Raw genomic sequence first — 10,169 nt, 5'->3', positions numbered from 1 at the left:
GATGCACCAGTCATCATAAATCTATCCCTAAGCTTCTTATCTTGTTACAGATGAACCGCCATATGTACCATCAAACTATTTTGCATTTCCTAAATAGCGAATTTTAAGGAATAAATAGCAATTCTTTACCATTCCTAATTTGCAATGAGCAAATTGCTAATTGCAAATTACCCATTCATTTCCATGGGCTAGGAGGCTCATAGGAATGAAGGTGCAATTTGCGATTAGCAATTAGCTCATCGCAAATTAGGAATTTTTCCAAGGGTGCATGGGTGTCTCAAGAACACCCTGCTGCACCCCTGAAAAAAAAATTTGGGGGCATATGGCGCACATACATGCCCTAAGGGCATGTATTGGCGTCATGTGGCACCATTTGTTTTTTTTAAAAAAATGCTTTTTGAAAAGAATTCGCAAATTACCACCAACTAGAAGTTGGTGGTAGTTTCCAAATCCTTAATGTCATTTTTTACATATTTTTAGTTTGATACATTGCATTTAAGGAATCGCAAAATTTGCAAATCCTTCAGTGCAATCGCAAAATAAGGAATAGCAAATTTTGCTATTCCTTATTTTGCATCAAACTTGTTTGATACATACCATTTGTCTAATTAGCATTCGCAAAGGCTGAAATTTGCAGAATTTTGATCTTTGCGAATGGTAATTAGCTTGATACATATGACCCCAAGTGAGGCCTGTCTTGCAACATGGTGCATCTTTTGCATCACTGCTGCATCGGTTTCATGTGGCACGTTTTTTTTACACCATGACACATCTGCCTAAATGCATCAATTTGTAATTTTCTCGCCTCATAGCAAATCTTTTGCACCGCCACTGCATCATAAAACTGACGCACAGTGGCGCAAAAGAGACATACACCTATCATAAATCTGTCTCTACCATTTTAAATGATTAATCCAGGATGACGATAAGGTGTGGCCTATCCAGAGGTTTGTTTATGGTGAGGCCTACTCAGGATTGCAGATTAAAGTTACGCTTGATAAAGAATACAGAGGAGATAATACATGTAAAGGCCTACCAATGAAGTAAGTAATGTCCACTTTATTGCGCCAGTCATCATAAATGTATCCCTAACCTTCTTATCTTGTTACAGATGAACCGCCATATGTACCATCAAACTATTTTGCATTTCCTAAATAGCGAATTTTAAGGAATAAATAGCAATTCTTTACCATTCCTAATTTGCAATGAGCAAATTGCTAATTGCAAATTACCCATTCATTTCCATGGGCTAGGAGGCTCATAGGAATGAAGGTGCAATTTGCGATTAGCAATTAGCTCATCACAAAGTAGGAATTTTTCCAAGGGTGCAGGGGTGTCTCAAGAACACCCTGCTGCACCCCTGAAAAAGAAATTTGGGGGCATAAGGCACACATACATGCCCTAAGGGCATGTATTGGCGTCTAGCGGCACCTTTTGTTTTTTGGAAAAAAAGCTTTTTGAAAAGAATTCACAAATTACCACCAACTAGAAGTTGGTGGTAGTTTCCAAATCCTTAATGTAATTTTTTACATATTTTTTGTTTGATACATTGCATTTAAGTAATCGCAAAATTTGCAAATCCTTCAGTGCAATCGCAAAATAAGGAATAGCAAATGTTGCTATTCCTTATTTTGCATCAAACTTGTTTGATACATACCATTTGTCTAATTAGCATTCGCAAAGGCCGAAATTCGCTGAATTTTGATCTTTGCGAATGCTAATTAGCTTGATACATATGGCCCCAAGTGAGGCCTGTCTTGCAACATGGTGCATCTTTTGCATCACTGCTGCATCGGTTTCATGTGGTACATTTTTTTTACACCATGACATATCTGCCTAAATGCATCAATTCGTAATTTTGTCGCCTCATAGCAAATCTTTTGCACCGCCGCTGCATCATAAAAGTGACGCACAGTGGCGCAAAAGAGGCATACACCTATCATAAATCTGTCCCTAGCATTTTAAATGATTAATCCAGGATGACGATAAGGTGTGGCCTATCCAGAGGTTTGTTTAAGGTGAGCCCTACTCAGGATTGCAGATTAAAGTTACGCTTGATGAAGAATACAGAGGAGATAATACATGTAAAGGCCTACCACTGAAGTAAGTAATGTGCACTTTATTTCGCCAGTCATCATAAATGTATCCCTAAGCTTCTTATCTTGTTACAGATGAACCACCATATGTACCATCAAACTATTTTGCATTTCCCAAATAGCGAATTTTAAGGAATAAATAGCAATTCTTTACCATTCCTAATTTGCAATGAGCAAATTGCTAATTGCAAATTACCCATTCATTTCCATGGGCTAGGAGGCTCATAGGAATGAAGGTGCAATTTGCGATTAGCAATTAGCTCATCGCAAATTAGGAATTTTTTCAAGGGTGCAGGGGTATCTCAAGAACACACTGCTGCACCCCTGAAAAAGAAATTTGGGGGCATATGGCGCACATACATGCCCTAAGGACATGTATTGGCGTCATATGGCACTTTTTGTTTTTTGGAAAGAAATGCTTTTTGAAAAGAATTCGCAAATTACCACAAACTAGAAGTTGGTGGTAGTTTCCAAATCCTTAATGTCATTTTTTACATATTTTTTGTTTGATACATTGCATTTAAGAAATCGCAACATTTGCAAATCCTTCAGTGCAATCGCAAAATAAGGAATAGCAAATTTTGAATTAAGGACATTTTAAGTCATTTCCACATGTGCAGTGTTTTCAATTTATGATTTGAAAATCGTTTTTGGGGAAAAGGAATGGTTTGCAAATTTATGACAAGGACATAATGGTGTATGCTTCTCTATAAGGCATTTCACTGTCTCTGATGTCATTTTTCCCATATTACATTATAAGACCTTTCCCCATGGAGCACATTCCTTGTAAATATGCTCCCACCTGTGCATGGTGAATTTAGATTTTGACTGTTTGAGTCACATAGCCATGTTAAAAGTGACCCAAAAAAATTGCAAACGCTTTAAAAAAACACATTCATGTGTCTTAAGCACATTTTAAGTCATTTCCCCGTGGACAGTGTTTTGTAAGTGGCGCAAAAGAGGCATACACCTATCATAAATCTGTCCCTAGCATTTTAAATGATTAATTCATGATGACGATAAGGTGTGGCCTATCCAGAGGTTTGTTTAAGGTGAGGCCTACTCAGGATTGCAGATTAAAGTTACGCTTGATGAAGAATACAGAGGACATAATACATGTAAAGCTCTACCAATGAAGTAAGTAATGTCCACTTCATTGCGCCAGTCATCATAAATGTATCCCTAAGCTTCTTATCTTGTTAGACATCAACCGGCATATGTATCATATAACTATTGTGCATTTCCAAAATAGCAAATTTTAAGGAATAAATAGCGATTCTTTACCATTCCAAATTTGCGATGAGCAAATTGCTAATTGCAAATTACCCATTCATTTCCAAGGGCCAGGATGCCCATATGAATGAAGGTGCAATTTGCGATTAGCAATTAGCTCATCGCAAATTAGGAATTTTTCCAAAGGTGCAGGGGTGTCTCAAGAACACCCTGCTGCACCCCTGAAAAAGAAATTTGGGGGCATATGGCACACATACATTTTAACAACATTCCATTACCTCAAAAACGATTTTCAATTCTTAATTTGAAAACACTGCCCACAGGGAAATTACTTAAAATGTCCTTAAGACACATGAAAGTGTTTTTTGAAAGCTTTTGCAATTTTTTGGGTCACTTTTAACATGGTTATGTAACTCAAACAGTAAAAACCAAAATTAACATGCACAAGTGTGACCATATTTACAATGAATGTGCCCCACGGAGAAAGGTCTTTTAATATAATATGGGAAAAATGACATCAGAGACACAGAAATGCCTTATAAAGAAGCATACACCATTATATCCTTGTCATAAATTTACAAACCATTCCTTTTCCCCAAAAACGATTTTCAAATCATAATTTGAAAACACTGCACATGAGGAAATGACTTAAAATGTCCTTAAGACACATGAAAGTGTTTTTTGATTGCCTTTCCAGCATGGTTGGGTCACTTTTAACATGGCTATTTAACACAAACATTCAAAATCTAAATTTGCCATGCACAGGTGGGAGCATATTTACAAGCAATTTGCGCCACAGAGAAAGGTCTTACATTAAAATGGGAAAAATAACATCAGAGACAGTCAATTACCTTATAAAAAAGCATACACCATTATGTCCTTGTCATAAATTTAAAAACAATTCCTTTTCCCCCAAAACGATTTTCAAATCATAATTTTAAAACACTGCACATGGGAAAATTACTTAAAATGTCCTTAAGACACATAAAAGCGTTTTTTGATTGCCTTTGCAGCATGTTTGTATCACTTTTAACATGGCTATGTAACACAAACATTCAAAATCTAAATTTACCATGCACAGGTGGGAGCATATTTACAAGCAATTTGCGCCACAGAGAAAGGTCTTACATTAAAATGGGAAAAATAACATCAGAGACATTCAATTGCATTATAAAGAAGCATACACCATTATGTCCTTGTCAGAAATATTATAACCATTCATTTTCCTCAAAAACGATTCTCAAGTCATAATTTGAAAAGACTCCACAGCTCCTATGCAGCAAAACTCCCTGTCAGTACTAATACTTCACATTTTCTCCAATTACATTTTCTCAAAGAAACAAAATCTATTTGTAAAACACTTGAGACAAAGCAACATTTCAAAAACACAACTTTCTTCATAATTTTCTCCTTAAAGCACACTATTCTCTATCTAAATTAAAGAAATATTTTCTCACCTTAGCAAATACTTTGAGTTTGAAAACAGTCTCAGAAACACACCAATTTGTCTTCAGCAGAGCAAAAGGTATGCACTCCAGAGTCTGCAGCTATCAAAAGCACAGAAATGCTGTAATTCTTCACACATATCTCTCATGTCACCCAATCAAAACTCTTCCCTCACTTTTTTTCAAATGAAAACCCTTCCCGCCTCTGCCATTTCATGCCTTTTCTGCATAGCAACCACCTCTTGCAAGACCTCTGGTGTTTGCAAGTTCACACAACAATGTTGCAATTGAACTCTGAACTCTCAGTGCACCTGCGTATCCACTGCAATCTTTCATTTAATGATTATTTATTGACCATTCAAAATACATCTTTCAAAGAACTCATCCATGCACCCTAACTTTCTGTTTTCAGCAATCAAAATCCACCAATCACTGTTACTGCTTCATTAACACAGAAACTCCACAGTTTTTTTCATTTTAAACTCTCATTTTTTCAACTGCCATTTCATTGCCACACTTCATCTGACTGCAGCAGAACCTTCTCTCACCATGTTTTCTGTCTGGATTGTTGGACATAGTTATATCCACTGGGCTCACAGGTATGCTGAGAACAGAAAATTACCTAACCTCAATTTACAAGATGTGGAAATTGAGTGGTTTGGCCACAGAGGATTAAAATGTCACCAATTGATACCATTGGTGAAAACCTTTATGCATTTGCCCAAACCTGACCTGTTAATTGTGCACTGTGGAGGTAATGATTTGGGCACTTTGACTGGGGTAGGTCTGGAAATGCTTTTAAAGGACACCTTTGAGCAATTGATGGCACTTTTTCCTCAGACTGCCTTGGTATATTCAAATATATGCCAAAGACAGAAATGGAGGTGGTCAAACCAATTTTGTCCACAAATTGAGAAGTCGAGGAAGCATGTAAACAAATCTGTTTCAGCTTACATGAGAGACCATGGAATGGGCTCCATGTACAACAATAACTTGCGTTACTACATGCAAGATATCTACAGAGGAGATGGAGTTCACTTCTCAGATGAGGGCAACAGAATTTTCACTCTGAATTTACGACTGTGCATTGGTACCTACTTATAAGTACCTAAATGTACCATAAACCCAAAAGCTCTTCTCAGAGCTACCCTACATCTGATCACTCACAATTATTATTTTACTCTAACTTTTTTCACAAATTTTCAACAAAGTACGCTCCCCGGGGCGCTACCCGGTACGCGAACCGGGAGCTAACCTCGCGAAATTTTTTTAAAAAATGTTTTTTTTTCGCACATATAAGCCTCCTCAGCCACCCTCACAAAACCTAGGGGGTCAAGATAAGTCTACCGTGCCCCCTTCTACCCATTCTGAACATTATTTGCCCTCCATTTTGTATCTTAATTCGACCGAAACACAAAATGGTGGACTCCCGTAACGCTTAAGGTTCGCGAACCGGGGCGCTCAACAGTTCGCGTACCGGGTCGCTCCCTGGGAAGCGCACCATCAAAAAAGGTGGGAAAGTAGTTTACAGAAAAACCACTGGAGACAATTTCACCAAATATAGATTAGCTCATACTACATACCAATCCCTACCATTTTCACAAATTTGATTGGAATTCCATTTAGCCATTTAGCCTGTAGACCTCTCTTAATACCCTGAGGTAAATTACTTCTCAAAACACATCTGAAGTGTTGGAATTGACAACCAATTAAAATGTTACTTTCATTTTCTACTTTTTTTACCTGACATTTGATTGGTTATGTACCTGAATATATATAAAAGAAGAGAATGAAACACAGCCATTTTGACTACTACTTCCTGGTGTACATTTCAATTGGATTTTCACTAATCACTTCAACTTCTTTCTAAAGGTAAGTTGTTATTTTAAAAACTGAACTATATTGTGCACTATCAGTTAATATGGTAAACTTTTTCTGATAGTTATATACTATCCCTCTGTAGTAGTTATAGATTTAGATAGACTTCTCTGTTATAGTTATGGATGGAGTTAGGCTTCTCTTTTATAATTATGAATTTACTTACGTTAAATCACATACACTTTTTTATATTCCTACTTCCACTCTGATACTATACACTGCCCAAAGATAAATTCACTGATAAAAAATGCCTATCTAAAATTAATCCCAACAGTGCCCTATCTCTACTAATATATATTTTTTTATCCAAATTTCAGGCAACATGGAAGGCGAACAGAAAGTTTCATTTCAAATTGTCCTGCAAGAGAGCAGCCAAAAATTAATTGATCCAAATTATATAGAATTTATGGATGAAACTTGGGACCAAGAACTACTGCAATGTGTGCAAGCAGTGGATGACCTCCTTCAAAATGAGGACATTTTACACCCTCATAGATTACAAGCTATGTTCAATGAAAATGACGACATTTCAGACAGTGAAATGTTAGAAATGTTATTAAATTTTGAAACACAATCACAATAATAAATAATTGCTTAAAAAATAAAAAAAAATAAAAAATAATCAACAAAACCAACAATCAATTAACATACAGTATTTGAAAAAGTCTATCATTCATTTTTCATTGCAGTACGCTGCCCAGAACGCTTCCCGGTTCGCGGACCGGGCGCTACCCACGCAAAAAAAACAAATTTTTTTTTTATTTTTTTTGCCCTGCGGGGCCCTTTTAAAACCTCCACATTAAACCTAGGGGGTCAGGGAGGATCTACTATGCCCCCTTATGGTTATTTCCCCCTTTGTTTTGGCCTCCTTTTGTCTCTCAATCCTACCGAGAGACAAGATGGCGGCCGCTCCGGACTGTTTAGAATGTTGACAGACACCGGAGAACCAATCAGCTTCGCTACGCGAAGTTCCGGTACGCGTAAGGTCCGCGAACCGGGGCGCTGCCCGGTCCGCTGTTACAGATATATATCTTTTTTTAAACGTTAATTTCTCAAAATCCACTGGAGCACATATATTGAGACCTACAAAAGGCACATCGGGCTACCAGTCCCTACAATTTTGCCAAGTTTCGTGCAAATCCATTCGGCCGTTCGGGCTAAAAGTGAGGCCAACCGCCCTATGGAAAACTCAATGTTAAAAACACGTTTTGGGACCCCCCTTTTTTCTCGACCCCCCCTGGACGAAACCCCCCCAATTTTCAGGGGCTGCTCAGAAACAAAATGTGCCATTTTCCTGAAAATTTCAGCCAATTCCGTCCACAAACGCCAAAGTTATTAGACATAGAATTTTCAAAAATCCCATAGGGAAAAAATCCTAACTATATATACCTACTGGCGACCGCCAGTAGGTAATATATATATATATATATATATATATATATATATATATATATATATATATATATATATATATTCACTGAAAAAATCATAGGTTATACACCATATATAGTTAGGAATTAGCATTTAAAAAACCTTATTTTACTCACACACCTCCCAGCCACCCCCACACAAACTCAATCTCCCATACAAATACTTGGACAACCAATCAATAACACATATAGCCTCTCGTATAGCTAATGATCAACACATGCAGCAGTTTACATCACAACAGACATACTGATGCACACATTCAGACAGTTTAGTCACTAACCCATGCATTTAGTACGACACATTTATTCACTCACTCATACAGTCAGTCACGCACCTACTAAATCCTTCATCCAGACACTTATACATCCACTCATTCTTCAATATATCAAACATATTTAAACTTTACAGAAACACACAGTCACTGGATGATGTTATCAGTGATGTCATCAGTGATGTCATTTGAGATGTCATCAGTGATGTCATCAGTGATGTCATTTGAGATGTCATCAGTGATGTCATCAGTGATGTCACTGACCATGTCATGAATGATGTAATATGTGACATCATCAGCAGTGGATTGCGGGTGCGCGATATATAGTTAGTACAACTAACTATATATGGAATTTCAATGGTTTTGTGTGAGTAAAATAAGGTTTTTTAAATGCTAATTCCTAACTATATATGGTGTATAACCTATGGTTTCTTCAGTGAATTTTCAAGGTTTTGTAAATGCTAATTCCTAACTATATATGGTCTATAACCTATGGTTTTTTCAGTGAATTTCATTGGTTTTTTAAAAGCTAATATCTATAGCTGTAAAATGTATTCTTCTTTAAATCCAAAAATATATTTTATATGTTTATTAATAATTTTTTTTAAATATTTTTTTTGTTTCGCTCCCGGTCCGCGAACCGGGAAGCTTCCCGTTAGCTCAATTTGATGCCGCGACCCGGTCCGCGAACCGGTAAGAAATCAACATAGTGACGGTATCGCGTTGCCGCGTAATGCGTCTTATGACGTACTGCGTTAGCGCACCCGGAAGTGCCCCGGGGCACGGACCGAGGCGCGAAACGCAGCTCCCCGGAAGCGATCCGCGGCGCGTCGCGAAAGCGCGACGTATCGCGTTGCCGCGTAATGCGTCTTGTGACGTACCGCATTAGCGCACCCGGAAGTGTCCCGGGGCGCGGACCGAGGCGCGAAGCTCAGCGACCCGGAAGCTAACCGGGGCGCGTTCCGCAGCGCGTAACATGAGCGTGAGAGGTCATGTGACTTGTTAATAAAACTTTTCATTGGTTCATTTCACTTTTGGTTTCATAATGATGTAAGGCTAGGTCAGGTGACCTAAAAATAACACTTTTCATTGGTTGAGAAGTATTGTTTTTCCCAAATGATGAAAACCCCTCCTTCTTTCCTCACTCTGTCTTTCATCATTGTGAGAGGAAGACCTTCATTACTATATCAGAAATGGCTTCAGTTGTTGCTTCAGCTGGTGGACCCCCACCACCACCTCCACCTCCTCATGGGAAGAGAGGACCACCTCCCCAGGTGATGACCAACACTGAGGAGGAAGAGGAAGAAATGGATGAAGAGGAGGGAGAAGAACCACAGTTCTTAGAAGAGGTGCCCCGGGTTTCACATAAGAAAGCCAGTTTAATCTGGCAGTTTTATTCGATCCCTCCTGGCCAAAAAAAAGTCAATGCGAGGTATGTCACCTGCCTCATCTGTAAAGAAAAATTATCCAGAGGGACGGATAAGAAATATAGTTACGGAAATCATACAATGCAAAGGCACATGACAAGGAAGCATCCACTCAATTATAGCCGGGCGGAAATACGGGATTTGCAGGAAAATCCAAGATCAACTCCTGTGGCCAGATCAAGAATACCCATTTCATTGACACCAGCAGAGGCACGGGAAACTGTGCCAAATATACAAGAACATTTTGGCCACATGATACACTCTTGTATGCACTGTCGTGCGTTGTTAGCATGTGGCAACATGAGCATAAATGCTATAAACCTGGCGTATGAACACCATAATTGCCCTAACCGCCCCCAGTAATTTTTTTTTTGCTCCTGTTGAGCCC

The sequence above is a fragment of the Lissotriton helveticus genome, chromosome 12 (assembly GCF_964261635.1).
Source record: "Lissotriton helveticus chromosome 12, aLisHel1.1, whole genome shotgun sequence".
In the NCBI taxonomy this organism is placed as follows: Eukaryota; Metazoa; Chordata; class Amphibia; order Caudata; family Salamandridae; genus Lissotriton; species Lissotriton helveticus.
This window is presented reverse-complemented; position numbering follows the sequence as displayed.